This window comes from Balaenoptera physalus (assembly GCF_965194825.1).
Source record: "Balaenoptera physalus genome assembly, chromosome: 10".
Lineage (NCBI taxonomy): Eukaryota > Metazoa > Chordata > Mammalia > Artiodactyla > Balaenopteridae > Balaenoptera > Balaenoptera physalus.
Genome location: NC_138889.1, coordinates 93,952,739 through 93,974,265, shown reverse-complemented (window position 1 = coordinate 93,974,265; position 21,527 = coordinate 93,952,739). Strand labels below are relative to the sequence as shown.

The following is a 21,527-nucleotide window of genomic DNA, read 5'->3' as shown; positions in this document are numbered from 1 at the left end:
GGTTGGAACATGTGCATTTTTCAAGAAATTCATTTTGGATAAGTATTGCCACTCCTTTCTGCTACATTTTTGAGCCCGCCTACTTATTCTTCTGGATACTGCTATTGGTATCCAGATGTCAAAGTTTTCAGTCTCAAAGCTAAGTCATGACTATGATGAAGTTTCAGAAAGAAGGCCCCCTTCATTTTCATGGACCACTTTGTTAGAGGGAGGTTAAAGGGAAACCACCTTGAAGACTAATGTTTAAATCCAGAGGTTTTGTTGCAAGCTCAGGAGTCTCTGGGAGGTAGGTCAGTGGCAGTTCTGAGTGACACCTTCCTGTGCTCGGAATCATAAACCATTTTTTTCAGTAAAGGTGGATTTTTTTGAGCAGTTTCCTCACTTCCTTAGGTGAACTGGATAAGGTAGTCCTTCCCTGCCAGTTTGTCAGACAGAACCAAATAATCTGAATTTCAATCAAGTGTAGACCCATATGGTACCCCTCTGCTACACGGACAGATCCCTATTGCCTACCATTAGAACACAATTCTTCATAACTCTTCACATTGGCAGGCAATGCAATGACTGCCATTTGTTCCCAGCCATCTTTTTAAGGATGTCTGTCTAATAAACACCTTGGAAGACAGAGACAGTGTCCTTCTCTGGAGCAAGTAGAAGGCATGCTTACTGCCCATTGTAAAAGATTCAGGTTCCCTAAATTCAGAAATCCTTTCTGTAGTAGAAGCCACTGACCGTGCTAGTGTCACCTGACCTTCTTTGTGTCATCGTGTGGGAGTTGGGACTTGGGGATCAGGCCCAATAAAGGGTTGATGCTCTGACAGTGCTATTTTTATGAGAAATAAAGTCCTTTGTTTCTGACCTTAAGTCTTCTGCCAGCATCCACATAACTGGCAAGCTAACTTGTTAGCTTTCAAGCAGGGAAAAATCTCAGACTTTTCACAGCTCTTCACACTTGCCTCATAGTAAACATTCTAAATATGGCAGCTATTATGAGGATTCAATGTCTTATCACTAAAATAAATCTCTGAGTTGGAATAAATGGTGTCTAACGTGTCAATCTTCAAGAAGTCTGACTGATACTTTTAAAATGTATCATGGAAGAAGGAATTTTGTTCTTGGAACTCGATGTTCTTTGGAAAGTCGTGATTTTAAGATTTTTATTGATCTGCCTGTTTCCTAAGACTGTGGTACAAATCAAATACAAAAGTAGGTAACATGGCTTTGTAAACTGTGATGTTTATACAGTGGAAGATTGTACCTTCTGTGCATGTGGAATGGAATATTAGGGTCTACAAATGATTCAAAAAGTCTTAAAGAAATTTATATGAAAGTCACATTAAAAAAAAACACACTCAAATCAGGGTGTTTGAGTAATAAGACAATGAAAAAACACTTGAATAGAAAGCTGGGGCCAACCACTTAGATTTGATATCAAATATATTTAACTTATCTGGTTCTTAGCTTTCTCGCCTGTAAAATGCCTTAGGGCAATAGGGTGTTCTGGGCAGTATATTAAATTCCTGTTACTGCTGTAACAAATTTCCACAAACTTGGAGGCTTAAAACAACACAAATTTATTATATTATCATTCTGCAATATAGGTGTCTGACATGGATCTCACTAGGCTAAAATAAGAGTGTCTGCAGGACTGCATTCTTCTGTAGATGCTCTAGGGAAGAATCTCTTTCCTTCCCTTTCACAGTTTCTAGAGGCCGCTCACATGCCTTTGTTTGTGGATGGTCCACCTATCACCTTTAAAACCAGAAACATTATATTTTCGGACTATTTTCCCACAGCCACATCTTCCTATGACCACATCCAAGAACAGTTCTCCACTGTGTGATGAGATCAGGCCCACCTTGCTAGTCTAGGATAACCACTGCAGGATAATTCTTTGTGTGCGGGGGACAGTCCCTCACATAATAGGTGACTACTCTTCACTTTCACAGGTTAAATGCCTATCCGATGCCCAAGTCATTGACCCTCTAGTTTTGTGCACACTCCTTAGGGAGGCACTATGGGCAAAGAGATTAGGTCATAGCCTCAGTCCCTTTCCGTTTAAAGCTCTTGGTACACATCTATTTTTAAACACGTGTGTCTTCTCTGTAAATACTAACAATGAATCTTTTAAGCAATTACCTCATCCTATTCTTCCAACATTACAATATGTTTAGATTTCCTAGAATACCTCGAGTATAGGAAGTCACATGTTGAAAGAAAGTACCTGTTTTATTATAAAAGGTAAATGAAAAATGGAGATTATATCTAGTTATATTTTTCTGGATCTTTTAACATTTAATATCTCTGAAAATAGGCAAACTTTCCACACTTTTCCAATGGCTTGATCATTTTACACTTGAATATCACTTACTATTCTTTAGTTACCTTCTTGGGAAGTATGAAATCTAATACAACAGGAAGATTTTGAGAAGGAACTCTTATCCATTGGTATGGAATGATGCACTATATCTGCAAGTGAAATTCCTATAACAAATATAGAAATAAATTTAGAAAAACAATTCATTTTTCGTACCTTCTGAAAATCATTTGTCACTCACTCTCCCTTGTCATGTACAACATACTTTTATTGCTTTTTCAGTCTTAAATAAGAATTGTTAGCAGGATGGTGGTGAGACATCATTAGATGATCCATTTCTACTGCAGTCACCATATGGGGTTTGTCATCCAAGTGTGGGCTGAAAAGGATGGGGATGGAAAAATAAGTTACTCTTTTCATCTAACCTACAAGGACCCTGATAAGATATTTCTCTCCTTTACCACTTTAATCTGCCTTGTATGTCTCTAATACATAGTGAATTGAATAATACTTAAATTTGTGGCAAAAAAGCTAATGATATGAAGCTGTAGGAAAAAGTGACAATGAGGCTGCCTCCTATTTTAGTTTTCACTGGGCCTGCTTGGGCCAGTGATTTATTATAAGCAAGGTGAAGGGACAACTTTGCTCAGTGAGCTGAACTGAAGCAAGTTCTTCATATTACTTTAATCTTTCCCCAGGAGGAAAATGTATGTTTTAAACATGTGATGAAAGAAACTATTTTTAATCATCTACCAACCACTTCCAAAGATTAAAAACAGACGAAAACGTTCTACCTGTATCTTTTATGGGCATTACATATTTTTTAGAAATACATATTAGTATGGTTAGTATCCGTGTGGTTATTTACAAATTGGAGAAAAATAAGGAGAAAGAGGCAGAAATGATGACAAATTGAATAATAAAAGTATCATTTTCATATATAACCTGGGTTAGTGCAGGCTTTCTGAACCTTATGACAATTGCCATTTGGACCGATGGAATTTTGCTGTGGGAGCTGTCATGTTCATTGTAGGATGTTGAATAGCATCCCTGTCTCCTACCCACCAGGGGTCAGTAGCAACCTCCTCCACCAGCTGCGACTATCACAAACATAAGCAGACATTACAAAATGTTCTCTGGAGGGTAAAATCACTCAGAGCTGAGAACCACTGGTTTAGAGCTTGACAGTTTTTTCTGAGTATTTCTCTATCCTTTATCTCATTCTGACTTCACATGAACCCTAAAAATAGGTGATGTATTTTAGAAATGAGATAAATGACTCTTAGGAAAGTTAAGTAAATTACTGAAGGTAGCACAGCTACTGAATGGTACAATTAAGATTGCAGTCCGTGTCTTTTATCTTCCATAGAGTGGTTTTTCCCCCTTGATCAGTGGTTTTCAAACCTTGTTGTACACCAGAACCAACTGGAGGGTTTTATACAACATTTCATGCTGGGTCCCATCCCTGGACTATTTGCTCACAAGGTCTAGATTAGAACTCAACAGTCTACATTTCTAACTAGCTCTCAGCTGATGCCGATGCTACTTTTCCAGGGTTCACACTTTGAGACTTACCAGACTAGATTCTATTTAAGTGTAGCTTGCTTCACATTTTACAGTGTCCAATACACTTCCCCAAAGCACAGTCTCTTCCCTAAGAGTGATTTGTAGAATTCAAATCTCCTCTAAGTGTGTGTTGAAGACTGTGACAATAGGTGATGAGCTTGTGACAGCAGGCAATCAGAATGACTGAAAGATTTCACTTGGAGGTCCAGACTTAAGTTTCTCTTCCATTAGAGTGCCTCTCTCAAGCTATCTTTTTACAAAAATAAAAAGTTAAATTGGATCACCATTAATGATGTGGCCAGTTCATGATATAACTTTGGAAAAGTTACTTTAGCTCTCCCTTTGAGCTTTAATTATCTTATCTCTAACATAAGGGCTTTTTAATGTAGATGATCACCTGAAACAGTTTATGTTCCATTATTATGTTCCATTATTACTGTAACTTTTTTTAAATTGAAATATAGTCAATTTATACAATGTTGTGGTATTTTCACATGTACAGCAAGGTGATTCAGTTATACATATATACTGTCACATTTTTAGTGTATTTAAATGAAGATGAAAAGATTGGTGACATTTCTTATTATTTTTTTTCATGGATATCTGAATAACCATGTCTTTATATAACATTCTCTGTCAATAAACTTCAGGTGTTGCCAATGGGATCTCAAAACCTTGTGCCTTTCTTTACTGTCCAGCTGAGAAATCTAATGTCTCATTTCTTTGTACGAGTATAATCTGCCTGATATTGTTATTTCCCAATCTCTTCTTCAGTATTAAATGTCTTCAGATTCTGTTCTGAAGTTCTTACTATATTTCAAAACTTATCCCGTGTTTCAAATTGTGTCAATCAAAAAATGTCTAAAATGAATTACAGAGTAATTTGATAAAGATCAGGAGATTTTTCTTTTTTTCTCAATTGACATAAAATGAATGTGTAGTTTAGCTGAAGAAAATAGCTTCATCCTTTGGTAACACAAAAACATTATTCCCTCTTTGATCATTTCAGCTGGAGAACATTTTTGTCACTTGTGTATAACATTGGAAACATTTTTGTTGGTCAAGTAAATCCCTATCAGCTTTTGTGAGTCACTTAGCTATAGCAAGAAGAGATCAAATCATTTAAATGGGGGATGAAGAAATGGCAATAAAAGGGGGAGAGTTTCATGGTTTTGTGTTTGCTTTTGCTGTGACTCATTTTCTTTTCTTTTCTTTTCTTTTTTTTTTTCGGCAAAGACTATATCTGAGCAAGGGGTCTCTGAGCAGTGAGGTGACAGAAACTGCAATAAGATCATTGCTATAATTTTCCTTAAGATAAATACATATTGTTAGCTACTTATCTAAATTATCCTTCATCTCTCTAATGCAGAAACTGCCACAGTTAGCCAGGATGCTTCTCAATTTCAGAAAAGCATTACCTAGGAAAATTGCAAATTGCACAAGTGCGAAAATAGAAAAATGATGATAAAATCCTCTATTGAGCTCTTTATAGTCATTGGAACTGCATTCAGGAACAATCTTATCACATCAACATTGAGATAAACGCAATGCAAGAACACTGGGGGACATTGGAGATGTAATACAAGGAGACTGGCTACCCTGGATTAGAGCCCTTGCTTTGCCATCTACAGGTTGCATGACCTGGAACAAGTTATTCAACTTCTCAGTCTTTTAATTTTCTCATCTATACAATGTGGAAAGGAGTAGCACCTATCTCATAATGATTGTGTTATATATGAGGAAGTTTTATATTACCTGGTAAGTCACATACATAGTTTCAATAAATATACATTTTTTTATTGTTCAAGCAGCAATCTTTATCAAATTTGTTTTGGCCTGTTTCCTTGCTGTAGAGAATTCATAATTCATCAATGATAAAGATAAAGTTGGATTCAAAGATCTATCACTCTATCAGATAAATTATTTTTTGTACCAAGATTTAATTTAATTCAACAAATCTTTCTCAAATGCATACTGTTTGCCTGCCACAAAGCTGTCAGGGTTCCAAAACAGAAAAAGAGCTGGGGCTATGATGACAAAATTGTTCAATGTATTTAGGTTTAAAGAAATATTCTTATCTGTAAAATGGTAATCTTAAAACTTGTTTTATTCATTTTGCAGTCATACTGTGGACAGTAATATAAGGTAACTCATTCAAGATTAAATTTCCAGTGACAAAATAATGGATATGGATATCATCACATAATTTAAAGTACAATACCAAAACCAAAGACTTAAATCTAAAAGGACGCTATTGAAAATGTGTAGAAATTATCTCAGAAAACCCACTCAAAAGGTAATTTTTAACTACATGACAGATGATTTTTGGATACTGCATCAAGCTTAGTCAAAGTTGAGCATCATCTTTAAATAAGGTGGCTACTCATCAGATTAGCAGCTTTTAACATGTACGCCATGAAGGATTTTGATTCCAGATGCTATTGATAACTAACAAGGAGTATCGGAAAGGAAGAACTGGGCAGTAAGAATGTGTAAGTGGGTCTGCAATATCACTCAGGAACAAGGGGTTTGGTTTTAATAACCAATGCCAATTTTCTATCAGAGTCTTATATTCAAGTGCTTTCATTGGTTGCTGTTTTAGAGAGACGAAGTATGAAAGATGTATAAGATTAGAATTGAGGAAGGGATAAATTTCCTCTCTGGAATTATTTAAATTTAAAATTATTTAATAGCATATGGGCCAAACAAAATGTTTTTAACGTTCAGATTGGATTCTTTGGCTAAAGAATAGAGACAGGGAAAGATGGAAGGATAGGAAGCACCAGGGATCTGTCTCCCCACCTAGACCACAGTTGCACTGGCAGAATCTGTCTGATATAACTATTTTGGAATTCTGCAGTCTGTGGAAAGCTTGCAACTTCCAGGGGAAGACTTAGCTGGTAAATTGTGATTAATTTTGGTCCATTACATTTTTTTAGCCCAGTAGCAGTCACTCACCCCCCCAACTCCAGCCACTTGGGGGCAGTTGCGCATGTGTTCCTGGAGCAGCCTGCACACAGCTTGCAGGAAGCAGGGTGGGCAAAAAGGACCCTCCAAATATCAAGGATCTGTCCTCTGATTACTGATTGCTGCTTTTGATCTCTTAGGTGCAAAGAAGCAGGTGACCATTACTGTTGCACCTCCCCCCTTTGTTATTAGTCCCTTCCCCTCTGGCTGAAGGAATTGCAAGGAGATTTAAAGGGCCAGCACCCTTCACCTCTTCATTTTGCTTTTTCCCCTTTTGGGAGCCAGATATTAATGAATAGGACATTTAAAAGCAACTGAATATATGGGGAAAATTAGGGAGTGACAGCCTATCCCCAAGGTAAAGCACAAGCTCATAAAAGAGCTCCTTGACACAGAGACAGTCACAGAATCAAAAAAAGAAAAATAATAAACTATGTTAACAGCAACAACAACAACAACAAAAACAACAAACCCTTGGGAAGGGAGAAAAATCTGATTTCCAGAGTTAATGCATTGTTAGATTCAAATGTTCAGTTTTCAACAACAAGAGCAACACCTAATTACAAGGCATACAAAGAAAATGGAAAAATAGCCCATTCAAAGGGATAAAATAAACTGATAAAAATTGTCTCTGAACAAAGACCTGATGGAAGATCTGCTAAACAAAGATTTATAAACAGTTGTCTTAAAGATGCTAAAAGAACTAAAGGAAAATGTGGAGAAAGCCAATGGGAAAAAAGTATGAACACAATGGAAATACCAGTTAAGAGAGAGAAAACCTTAAAAGAAACCAACGAGAAATTCTGGAGCTGAAAAGTACAATAACTGAAACGAAAAATACACTGGAGGGATTCAAAGAAGATTTGATCAGGCAGAAGAAAGAATAGTAAACTTGAAGACAGGACAATGGAAATTATCAAGTCTGAGGAGCAGAAAGAAAAAAAGATTAAATAAAAGTAACCAGAGTCTAAGGGACCTATGGGACACCATTAAATAGATATAGATCTTGTGGGAGTCCCAGAAGGAGAATAGAAAGAGAGGGACAAAGATAATATTTGAAAAAAATAATGACTGAAAACTTTCCAAATTTGATGAGAGAGTTGAATATAAACATCCAAGAAGGTCAGCAAACCCCAAGTAAGATGAACTCAAAGAGACTCACGTTAAGACACGTTATAATCAAATGTTTGAATGCCAAAAACAGAAGAATCTTAAAAGCAGCAATAGAGAAGTGACTCATCAAATGCAAAGGCTCCTCAACAATATTATCAGTATATTTCTTAACAGAAACATTGAGGGTTGGAAGGCAGTGGTCTAATATATTCAAAATGCTGAAAGAAAAAAAGTCCTGTTAACCAAGAATCTTATATCTGACAAAATAGTCCTTCAAAAATGAGGGAGAAACCAAGACATTCCCAGATAGACAAAAACTGTATGAGTTCTTCACGTCTAGGTTTGTCCTGCAAGAAATGTTCAAGAGAGTCCTACAGGATGAAATAAAAGGACACTAGACTGTAACTTGAAGCAGTATGAAGAAATAAAGATCTCAAAAAAGTAAATACATGGATTATTATAAAATATAATATTATTGCAACAACAGTTTATGACTCCACTTTTTGTTTTCTACACAATTTAAGAGACTAACACATTAAAAAAAAACAATTATTAGTCTAAAACCTAGTATTATTGTAACTTCAGTTTGTAACTCTACATATTGCTTTCTACATAATTTAAGAGAATTATTAGTTTATGTGTTTTGAGTACATAAGGTATAAAGATTTTTTTTTATAATATATATTAAGAACCAAAAGGGGTGGGAATGAAGCTATTAAGGAACCGAATTTTTGTAGGTTATTGAAGTTAAGTAGGTCTAAATTCAGTGCTGAGTGTTATAACTTTAGGATGTTAAATGTAACCCTTGTGGTAAGCATAAAGAAAAGAGCTATAGGATATACACAAAGTGAAATGAGAAAAAAAGTTAAATATTTACCTACAAATAATCAACTAAACATAAAAGATAGTAGTACAGGAAATAAGGTACAGAAAAGCTAAAGGTATATAGGATTTTGTTCCTCATTACCTGCATTACTGTCTCATTTTGTCTTAATCCCTCCTTATTGAGTAATCATGTTAAATGTAAATAGATTAAACCCTCCAATCAAAAGAAAAAGATTAAAAGAATGAATAAAAACACATGATCCAATTATATGCTGTCTACAAAAGACTTGCACAGAGAACTTGTATAGATATTGCTCCAAAGATGATATACAAATGGCCAATAGGCACATGAAAAGATGCTCAACATCACTTACCTTTGAGAAATGCAAGTCAAAATCACAATGAGATACTACCTCATAGCCCTCAGGATGGTTACTATCAAAAAACCCAGAAAATAACAAGTGTTGGCAAGGATGTGTAGAAATTTGAATCCTTGTGCATTGTTGTTGATATAAAATGGTACAGGCGCTCTGGAAAATATTATGGTGATTCCTCAACAAATTAAAAATATAATTACCATATGATTCAGCAATTCTGCTGAGTATATGTCAAAAAAAATTTGAAAGAGATATTTATACACCCATGTTCTTGACAACATTACTTACAATAGCTAAAACATGGAAGGAACCCAAGTGCCCACTGACAGACAAATAGATAAACAAAATATAGTATAAACAAAATATAGTATACACATGCAATGGAATATTATTCCTCCTTAAAAGGAAAATGATTCTTCAATATGCTACAACATGGATGGACCTTGAGGACATTATGCTAAGTGAAACAAGCCAACATAAAAAGATAAATATTTTATAATTTCACTTATATGAGGTACTTAGTTAAAATAATAGAGACAGAAAGTGGAATGATGGTTGCCGGACTTGCAGGATTGAGGACTGGGGAGTTATTGTTTAATGGGTATAAACGGTTAGTTTTACAAGATGAAAAGAGTTATGGAGATGGATGGTGGTGATAGCTGCACAACATTATGAATTTACTTAATACCACTAAACTGTAGACTTTGAAATGATTAGGATGGTAAATTTTATGTTATGAGTATTTTACCACAATAAAAAAATTGGTAAAAATCATGGAAAATAAGATTAAAGTCCCAGACATATTCCTAGAGGAGGAAAGAGCATACAAATTTAGACCCACAGGTTACATGGACCACATAGGTTACAAAAAAATCATAATTCTCCTTCTTGAGAATTTACAGTAAAATCTTTCAATATTTGTCCCAATAATTTAATTTCAGGTTCCAAGTTCCACCAAAGAACTATTATCTATTGTTGGTCTATATATTGGACTTGGATATTGTTTAATAAATTGTTTTGTTGCTAAAATAATTTAAAAACCACTGTTTTAAGGCAAACACATTTCGAGATACAAATGGGTATAATCATTCATTTTTTTTTCTTTAACAGATGCACATTCTTTTTTTCTTCTCTTTAACAGAGTCAATTGGTAATCTTAAAAAGCAACCTCAAAATTACCTTGCTCTGAAAATTTTTTCTTAGCTTCTTCTGAGTCTTCTTAGCTTCAGGCTAGGCTGTGATCAAAGCCCATCCTCCAAGTTCACTTTGAGTGCATTATTCAAGGTCATTATTTCTGTGATTGCCATTTTAATAGCTTGATTCTGGAGTCATTTTCCTAAGTATTTTGATTCTTCACATCGATCTCATATTGAAACTTCTTATCCTTTAAAGAGGTGTACTGGAAGAGGAGAAGACAAACTAGTTATATTTTCCTAAAATTATAGGTCCATCTCAGGCAAAGAAAACCTATTCTTTCTTTGATGGGGAGTGGGGCTTGGTGACAAGGTGTAGGGAATGGAACTGCTCCTGTCACTTCTTTGCCCTGGCGACTGGTGCTGGGCCCTTCCTCTAACAATTTATTCTCTATCTTTTATTGATTTGCCCCCAACAGTGCATTTAAGTGCAACTACAACAACATTCCTTGAGGTCAAGGACCTTGTCTGTTTCATTTTTGTGTTACCTTACTTTTACCAACACTACCCCAGACTAGTAAATTTCAAAAAGAAGACATTTAAACCTATTTAGAGGAATGAGTGCAGAAATGAAAGTGCATCATGAAAGGATCTGAGATTAGATTTATCTGTGATTAAAACTAATATTGTAATTACTTTGCAAATGCTTGTGTATGTGATATTCGAATAATGCCTAGCTCTGCTACACACACACACAGACACACACACACACACACACACACACTGAGAGTATGTGAAGATAAAGTTAGGTATGGGTCTATCTGTCTAACCACTGTGGTCTCTTGACCCAAGAACACATGATAAATGAATAAACTAATTTACACTGAATTCAATCTTTTCTCTTTCTGACTTACTTCACTCAGTATTACAATCTCTAGGTCCATCCACATCTCTGCAAATGGCACTATTTCATTCCTTTTTATGGCTAATATTCCATTGTATATATCATATAATATCATTTATATGTGGAATCTAGAAAAGTGGTACAGATGAACTTATTTGCAAAGCAGAAACAAAGTCACAGATGTAGAGAACAAACTTATGGTTACCAAGGGGAGGGTGGGACGAACTGGAAGACTGGGATTAACATAAATACACTATTATGTATGAAATAGATAACTAATGAGAACCTACTGTATAGCATAGGGAACTCTACTCAATGCTCTCTGGTGACCTGAATGGGAAGGAAATCTAAAAAAGAGTAGATATATGTATACATATAACTGATTCACTTTGCTGCACAGCAGAAACAAAACATTGTAAAGCAACTATACTCCGATAAAAATTAATAAAAAATAAAAATTAAAAATGATTTTCAATAAAAAATAAAATAAATTCAATCTTTGTATTATATACAGCATTGGAAGGGACTAACTATGTCAACTGCAAAGCAACTTTTGTCTAAGTTTAACATGTTGCTCACTGACTTGTAGTTTTACTGCAAATTAATTCATTTTGGCACTGAAGTTCTGTACATATTTATGACTTGAGACATCAGGCCACTTCAGAGTGTAGGTAGAGAAGGTCACTTATAATTTGGTACTCATAAAGAAATGTTTTTATGAGGACAGTGATACCTTGGATGTGTTTTGTACAAATTTATTGCATTCTCCTCGTGGAAGAGCTTAATGTAAGGAGTTGTAAAATATTCCCAAATGCAGAGCCATCACTCATTTGAGAAAAGAAGTCTGTATGGATAAATAAATGGTCAATGATTTGTTTTATGCCTACAGTAGCTTAACCACAATGTTTTATAATATTTCAGCACAAAGATGTTTATGAAGAAGCAGTAATATCTCAGCACACACCTCAATAGTAATGCTGAAATGCCTGTAGTATATGTTCAAGTTATTTTTATTTGGAAATAACAAATTATCAGGTAACATTTGTAGCCAAATCTACTTCATCTTGAAATAAAAATGATTTAAGACCATAGTACCAATTTTAATTGATTGAGGGACCTATATATTTAAAATAATTGTAATTGATGGTGAATATTTCACAAATTCTTTGTCTCTAAGAAACACAGAAAAATCATTGATCTCTGAGATGACAAAATAGTTCAAATTTTTTTTAACATAATTGAAATTCAACTACCATAATACTTAGGGGCCATTACTATCTATATGCAGATTAACTGATTTGAGTTCATTTCTCAGGCAATTTAAGTTTTAAAAACATTCAATTTCATGAAATGCCTCCTTATACAGTACCTTGAATGAGCCATGGCAGGACAAAAGATTAATACATACTTGTTCAAAAAATACATACTTGTTATTTTTGCCTATGTGTCACCAAACAACTGGCTATCAGTTTTCTTTGTTTCAAAAGTCCTTTTAGCATGATTTAGAGGCAAACATAACAGCATAGAGAGACCATGTTTTATATAATATGATCTAAGGCTTTCTTTTTCCTGTAGTGATATAAATTTCCTTAATAACGTCTTAAACAAATCCCCATTTTTGAAAAAAAAAAAAAACAAACCCAGCTATATGAGGACAAACAAATCTAATCCTATTTTCTTTCTTAAGCTCTCATGCCTGATGTTCCCTCAAAGCCAAAAAAAAATGATGCGAAGGAACTTGTACTGTATGAAATTTCTGGTATACTTTATGACTATGATTGAATACTGAATAAACTTAAGCAACTCTACTTACCACCAAGGGGACTAAGAATGGAAAATCAAATACGTTATTGAATAGTTGAAGAATATAGCTATCCCTTTGTCCTTGATTTGTTCATCTCTATTTTCTCTACCCTATATAGATGGAGAGCAAAAGAAGCCTTTTGAGTTGAATTAGTTATTAGCACTATGAAATACCATAATTATTCTAGGAAGTAAGAGAATTAATATAAGCAGTAGTTAACATGTTTATGATATGTACCAAAATATCAGAGAGTTTTTCTAATGTCTTATTTGGCAAGGAAGAGTTTCTTTAATTACCAACAAAAGAATTACTTTAATGCCATGATTTTATGAGTCTGCTAGCACAATCGCCATTTAAAAGATAATAAAGAGAGATGAGATCTAGTTTTTTCCCCAAGGATATGAAACTTAAAAATCTGTGGCTTGAATTTAGGTTTACTGACCCCTCGGATGCCTAGTATTCTAAATTATGGTTCACAAAGTGATGTAGCAATGCTTTGTATTTAGCAATGTATTTATTTCTGATATTTCCAAGCAATACATAATTATACTACTACCATACTGAATGATAAGGAATCTAAAGCAGTTTATATCTGGCTCTGGAATCCCTCACAAACTCAGAAGTTCTGAAACCAGTCATGAGTTTATAGCTGCACTCTAATATTAAGCTGCATTATTTTAATGTTTAATTATCTGTGTCCTTTACAATCTAGGCTACACTAGGGTAGGGATTTTGCCTGGTTCACTCACAATTGTATCCTAAAACAGTTCACTAGGGTAAGAACATAGTAGATGTTCAATAAGTATTCATTTATCAAATGAATAAATAAATGAACTCTAGGGGAGAAGCATACATGCTGCATTTCATTAAACACAGATTTATTCTAAAAGATTAGAAGAAAATTGAGGGAAAAAATTGGACAGCCCCTCAAAGGTTTCAGTTTAAGGTTTTTTCCTAGCATTATTTAATAAAAATTGTATATATTTAGTTTGTACAACATGTTTTGATATATGTATACATTGTAAAATAATTACCACAATCAAATGAATTAAATATTCATCACTTCACAATACCCCCCCTTCTGTTTGTAGTGAAAACACTTGAAATTTACTCTCAGAAAATTTTAAATATATAATACATTATAATTAACTATAGTCAACACACTGTTTATTAGGTCTACAGAACTTGTCTTATTTGAAAGCTTATAGTATTTGACCAACATATCCCCTTTCCTCCAACCCCCCAATCCCTAGTAACCATCATTCTACTCTCTGTTACTATGAGTTTGGCTTTTTTTAGCTTCCATATAAAGTGAGATCATGCAGTATTTTTCTTTCTGTGTCTGGCTTATTGCTTAGTCTAATATCCTCTAGGTTCATCGCATTGTAGCAAGTGGCAGGATTTCCTTCTTTGTTAAGGCTGAAAAATATTCCATTATATATACATATATATAATGTATATATATACATTATATATACATTATATATACATAAATATATACATATATATAAAATTTCATTTGTCAGTGGACACTTAGGTTGTTTCCATATCTTGGCTGCTGTGAATAATGTTGCGGTAAACATGTGGGTGTAGATATCTCTTTAAGATAATGATTTATTTTTGAATTTTATTTTTTTTAATACAGCAGATTCTTATTACTTATCTATTTTATACATATTAGTGTATATGTCAATCCCAATCTCCCAATTCAGCCCACCACGACCAACCCTTCACCCCCCACTTTCCTCCCCTCAGTGTCCATGTGTTTTTTCTCTACATCTGTGTTTCTATTTCTACCTTGCAAACCGGTTCATCTGTACCATTTTTCTAGATTCCACATATATGCATTAATATACGATATTTGTTTTTCTCTTTCTGACTTACTTCACTCTATGACAGTCCCTAGGTCCACCCACATCTCTACAAATGAACCAATTTCATTCCTTTTTATGGCTGAGTAATATTCCATTGTATATATGTACCACATCTTCTTCATCCATCTGTCTGTCGATGGGCATTTAGGTTGCTTCCATGACTTGGCTATTGTACCTAACACTGCAATGAACATTGGGGTTCATGTATCTTTTTGAATTATGGTTTTCTCAGGGGATATGCCCAATAGTGGGATTGCTGGGTCATATGGTAATTCTATTTTCAGTTTTTTAAGAAACCTTCATACTGTTTGCCATAGTGACTGTATAAATTTACATTCCCACGAACAGTGCAGCAGGGTTCCCTTTTCTCCACACCCTCTCCAGCATTTACTGTTTTGAGATTTTCTGATGATGGCCATTCTGACTGGCGTGAGGTGATACCTCATTGTGGTTTTGATTTGCTCTAATGATTAGTGGTGTTCAGAATCTTTTCATGTGTTTGTTGGCCACCTGTATATCTTCTTTGGAGAAATGTCTATTTAGGTCTTCTGCCCATTTTTTGATTGGGTTGTTTGTTTTTTACATATTGAGCTGCATGAGCTGCTTGTATATTTTGGAGATTAATCCTTTTATTTTCCCTCAAGATTGTTTTGGTTATTCGGGGTCTTCTGTGTCGCCGTACAAATTTTAAGATTTTTTGTTCTAGTTCTGTAAAAAATGCCATTGGTAATTTGATAGGGATTGCATTGTATCTGTAGATTGCTTTGGGTAGTATAGTCATTTTCACAATGTTAATTCCTCCAATCCAAGAATGTGGAATGTCTCTTCATTGGTTTGTGTCATCTTTGATTTCCTTCATCAGTGTCTTATAGTTTTCTGAGTACAGGTCTTTCACCTCCCTAGGTAGGTTTATTCCTAGGTATTTTATTCCTTTTGTTGCAGTGGTGAAAGGGATTGTTTCCTTAACTTCTCTTTCTGATCTTTCATTGTTAGTTTATAGGAATGCAAGAGATTTCTGTGCATTAATTTTGTATCCTGCAACTTGACCAAATTCATTGATTAGCTCTAGTAGTTTTCTGGTGGCATCTTTAGGATTTTCTATGAATAGTATCATGTCATCTGCAAACAGTGACAGTTTTACTTCTTCTTTTCCAATTTGTATTCCTTTTATTTCTTTTTCTTCTCTGATTGCCGTGGCTAGGACTTCCAAAACTGTGTTGAGTAATAGTGATGAGAGTGGACATCCTTGTCTTGTTCCTGATCTTAGAGGAAATGCTTTCAGTTTTTCACCATTGAGAGTGATGTTTGCGGTGGGTTTGTCATACATGGCCTTTATTATGTTGAGGTAGGTTCCCTCTATGCCCACTTTCTGGAGAATTTTTATCATAAATGGATGTTGAATTTTGTCAAAATCTTTTTCTGCATCTATTGAGATGATCATATGGTTTTTATTCTTCAGTTTGTTAATATGGTGTATCACATTGATCGATTTGCTTATATTGAAGAATGCTTGCATCCTTGGGAAAAATCCCACTTGATCATGGTGTATGATCCTTTTAATGTGTTGTTGGATTCTGTTTGTTAGTATTTTGTTGAGGATTTTGCATCTATATTCATCAGTGATATTGGTCTATAATTTTCTTTTTCTGTAGTATCTTTGTCTGGCTTTGGTATCAGGGTGATGGTGGCCTCATAGAATGAGTTTGGGTGTGTTCCTTCCTCTGCAGTTTTTTGGTAGAGTTGGAGATGGATGGGTGTTAGGTCTTCTCTAAATGTGTGATAGACTTCACCTGTGAAGCCATCTGGTCCTGGACTTTTGTTTGTTTGGAGATTTTTAATCACAGTTTCAATTTTAGTGCACATGGTTTAGTCTTGGAAGATTATACCTTTCTAAGAATTGTCCATTTTATTGGCATAGAGTTGCTCGTAGTAGTCTCTTAGGATGCTTTGTATTTCTGCAGTGTCAATTGTAACTTCTGCTTTTTCATTTCTAATTTTATTGATTGGAGTCCTCTCCCTCTTTTTCTTGATGGGTGTGGCTAAAGATTTAACAATTTTGTTTATCTTCTCAGCTTTTAGTTTCATAGATCTTTCTATTGTTTTCTTTAATTCTATTTCATTTATTTCTGCTCTGATCTTTGATTTCTTTCCTTCTACTAACTTTGGGTTTTGTTTGTTCTTCTTTCTCTACTTCTTTTAGGTGTAGGATTAAATTGGTTTTTTTTTTTGAGATTTGTCTTGTTTCTTGAGGTAGGATTGTATTGCTGTAAACTTTGTGCAAATTTCCCGATGGGAGGGACTGATGGTGGGTAGAGCTGGGTGTTGCTCTGGTGAGCAGAGCTCAGTAAAACTTTAATCTGCTTGTCTGCTGATGGGTGGGTCTGAGTTCCCTCCTTGTTGGTTGTTTGGTCTGAGGTGAGCCAGCACTGGAGGCTACAGCTTCTTTGGTGGGGCTAATGGCGGACTCGGAGGGCTCACGCCAAGTAGTACTTCCCACAACTTCTGCTGTCAGTGTCCTTGTCCTCACGGTGAGCCACAGCCACCCCCCGCCTCTGCAGGAGACCCTCCAACACTAACAGGTAGGTCTGGTTCAGTCTCCTATGGGGTCACTGCTCTTTCCCCTGGGTCCTGATGTGCACACTACTTTGTGTGTGCCCTCCAAGAGTGGAGTCTCTGTTTCCCCCAGTCCTGTTGAAGTCCTGCAATCAAACCCTGCTAGCCTTCAGAGTCTGATTCTCTGGGAATTCCTCCTCCCATTGCCGGACCCCCAGGTTGGGAAGCCTGACATGGGTCTCAGTAGCTTCACTCCAGTGGGTGGACTTCTGTGGTATAATTGTTCTCCATTTTGTTAGTCACCCACTCAGCAGTTATCGGATTTGATTTTATTGTGATTGCACCCCTCCTACCATCTCTTTGCAGCTTCTCCTTTGTCTTTGGATGTGGGGTACCTTTTTTGGTGAGTTCCAGTGTCTTTCTGCTGATGATTGTTCAGCAGTTAGTTGTGATTCCGGTGCTCTCGCAAGAGGGAGTCCTTATGATAGTGATTTTATTTTCCTTGGTTATATACCTAGAAGTGAGATTGCTGGGTCATATGGTAATTCTATTTTTAATTTTTTTCAGAACTTCCATACTGCTTTCTAGAATGGCCAGACCATCTAGTGTACAAGAGTTATCTTTTCTCCACATCCTTGTCAACACTTAACTATCTTTTGGCTTTTTGATTATTGCCTATTACTAGCAGGTATGAAGTGATAACTCATTGTGGTTTTGATTTGCATTTCTCTGATGATTAGAGATGTTGTGCATCTTTTTGTATACTTGTTGACCATTTATATGTCTTCTTTGGGAAAATAATTCTTCAGGTCCTTACCCCATTTTTAATTGGGTTATAATTATCATTAGCATTCGTTGCTGTTGAGTTGCATGAGTTTCTTAGAAAGCTATAGTAATCAAAACAGTATGGCACTGGCATGAAAACAGACACAAAACCCATGGAACAGAATAAAGAGCCCAGAAGTAAACATAAGCATATGTGGTCAATTCATCTTCAGTGAAGGTGCCAAGAACACACAATGAGGATAGGATCGTTTTTTCAGTAAACAGTGCTGATAAAACTGGATATCCACATGCAAAAGAATAAAAGTGGCCTTTATCTTACACCATACACAAAAACCAATTTGAAATGGATTAAACATATAACCTGAAGCTGTACAACTCCTAAAAGAAACAAAGGGGAAAATCTCTTTGCCATTGGCCTTTGCAATGATATTTTTTGCTTGTTTTTTGGATTTGACAACAAATGCACAAGCAACAAAAGCCAAAATAAATAAGTGAGACTACAATCAAACTAAAAATTTCTGCAGCGTAAAGGAAATAATCAGCAAAATGAAAAGACAACCTATGGAATGGGAGAAATATTTGCAAACCCTAAGTCCTATAAGGGGTTAATATCCAGCTTGACTTCTTTAATTAGTTATTTTTGTGATGTCGGCAATGTCCCAAAGATTCCAATAAAATGAAACAAGTCAGCGATTGAACCCAGTAAACTGTTGGGCAAAATGAAATTGGCAAATATATGAGCAGATGCATTTTGGCATAGAACATTGCAAAAACAAAGTTGCTCTGATCATTTGAGCACTGAGTTATTAATAAAGTTCTCCAAGCAATTATACTGCCCTCTTCCTGTGCATTTATCCTAAAGTACAAGTTATACATTTATCTCTGGAATTAACACTGTACAGTTTTATTTATGAGATCTGTTCCCTATTTCCTCTGATACAGGTGACAACCTGGTAAATATGAGTCATCAACAAATGCACACTGTTATTGTATCTCACTAAATATGTACAATTTAAATCTCTTGACTATTAAATTTAGTTTGGACATCAAAAGATAATTAAAATTAAAGGCAAACTCGTTGAATGGAATTGGCATAGCCTACAGCTAATATCTGTAGCTCATCAATGGTGTCTGTCTTTCTTAATCTCAAAATTTTTGCATTAAAATTCCAATCAAAACTTATATGACTCACAGTATCAATAAATCTGGTGAAATATATGTATATAAATTCTCCTATATTTTCTAGGCTTACCTGACTTCAGGTAGACTCAAATATTTCACAACTTTATACAATATTCTACTACAATTCTAGTTTAAATATCAGCTAATGAGAGTGTAGCTTGAAATGTTCCATATTTTAAAGTCATTTAGAATTTGGTTCTTAAGCTTGTATTTTATATTCATTAGCTGTTTTAACAGTAATAACAAAAAAGATTGTCAGATTAAATTACCTAACCACAAAATATTTACTCTGTGACATTCATTGGCTTTGTATCTAATAATAATGTCTTTTGATTAATAACCAATTACTGATGTTAAATAAATAATTGTGCTCAGGTAGTAGAAAGGATATTGTGTGAGAAAATTATTAGAAATAAGATTATACACGGCTTTGCTACTATTGGTTTTCTTAGGTCTTGAACCTCAGTTTTTGCATTTATTTAAAAGAAAAAAATTGTAACAGGTAATTTCTGAGAATTATGATATTACTATATTATTAAATTAAATGATCTTGACATTTCTCTTTAGTTATTAGCCTGGTTTTTCACCTTTCAAGTGAATATATTGCTATAGATTTGTGCTAAGCACATTCAACTGAACATGTCTTGTATTCAATTCATATTTCCTGGGTGTCTCCATAAAAACTGTTCAAACTGCTCTTTTCCTAGTCTTCATCTTGGTTAATGTTAACACCCTCCACCTGCTTTTCCAAAGCTAGAATCTTGGAGTTATCCTGAATATTTCCTTACTCTTTACCACTGGCTTCTAATTCATTACTAAATGTTATCAGTTTTCTTTCTTAAATATCACTCAAATCCATCCATCTCTCCTTTTCTACTGCCTTATAGTGGGTGTTTAATATCTCTTGGAAGGATTACTGCAATGCTCTTAAGCACTTTTTCTTCTCATTTTACTTACCCCTAGCCCATCCTTCACATCTTGTGGCAGAGACAATGCTATGTGTCCTCCCACTATTCTTTCTGGGCACAGAGGAAGGTAGACTGGGGCCAAAACAATCAGTCTGGTCAGTGGAACGTGACCAGAAGTGAATTAGGCTGTCTTTAAAACACATTCTGCCTTATCCTACTGCCTTCTCTTCTTCTTGGTGATCTTGGAAACTTCATGGTCCTGACGGCAAAGCTATCATGGGCAAAGCACAGAGGCAGCAGAGCCAATTCTATCCTGCTGAATGTATTTTCTACATAGAAATTTGCTCCTAGTTTTATAATACTGATGGTTCCCCTTTATCAGTAGGATAAGAATTAAATTTCTTGTTTTGAAATGTAAGCGCCTTTAGAAATATGGCCCCAGTTTACTTTTCTAGTCTGTTTTTTCCTGCTTTGAATTCTGTAATCCATGAACCTCTTTTCCAAATACACTACCGTCTGCCTCTGCACGTTATTCTTTCTATCTAAAATGATCTTGTCTCTTCTGTCCTATTCATCACTCAAGATTTAGCTCTAACACAACTAGGTATTCTGGGCAAAGGCATAAACTTCTTTCTTTGGGGCTTACCCATTTGTCTTCTCTCACCTCTTTTCAGCTCTGGACATATTGTCTCAGTGTTCTCTGCTGAACTATTTCTTTCCCCCTTTAGACTGTTAGGTGTCTGATGTCAGGGACTGGATTCTGTCTTCTCCCATTCCAAAGTGCCTAGCTGGCATGCAGCTGGCATTTAATAAATATTTGTTGAACGAATGTTGAATGAGTAAGAGATTATGTCAACATGAAAAGCCTGGAGAGGATGTTCGCAACTGGTGAATAGTCTGCTGATGACCTTCAGATGTCCTTTTCCTGGGTTATTCAAAATTCTGTATTTCTTGACACAGTCACTGGGCAGCTTGTGTATTTTAATTAACTATTGGCTCCCCTGAGATATTTAGAAGCGAGCAGTTACTTTGGTAAATACCATCAGTATGGAGCATCTGGCTCTCTGAGGTTTAAGTCCCATGTTCAAGTCCTGTGTAATTGTTTAGTCTAGACGTCCATCCCCTGGCAATGGCAGGGGAGATTTAATCTTAAGAATGCCTCCTACTGCTTTGCATTTTCATGCTCCCCCAGACAATGGCCTTTCTTTAGACTTTCAA

General features: G+C 35.3%; 1 protein-coding gene across 1 annotated transcript in view; it reads right to left on the bottom strand.

Annotated features, from left to right (window-relative positions):
- LOC309636861 (uncharacterized protein) overlaps positions 1-21,527 on the bottom strand; it is a 297,761-nt gene that overhangs the window by 91,282 nt on the left and 184,952 nt on the right. The gene's annotated exons all lie outside the window — the stretch shown is intronic.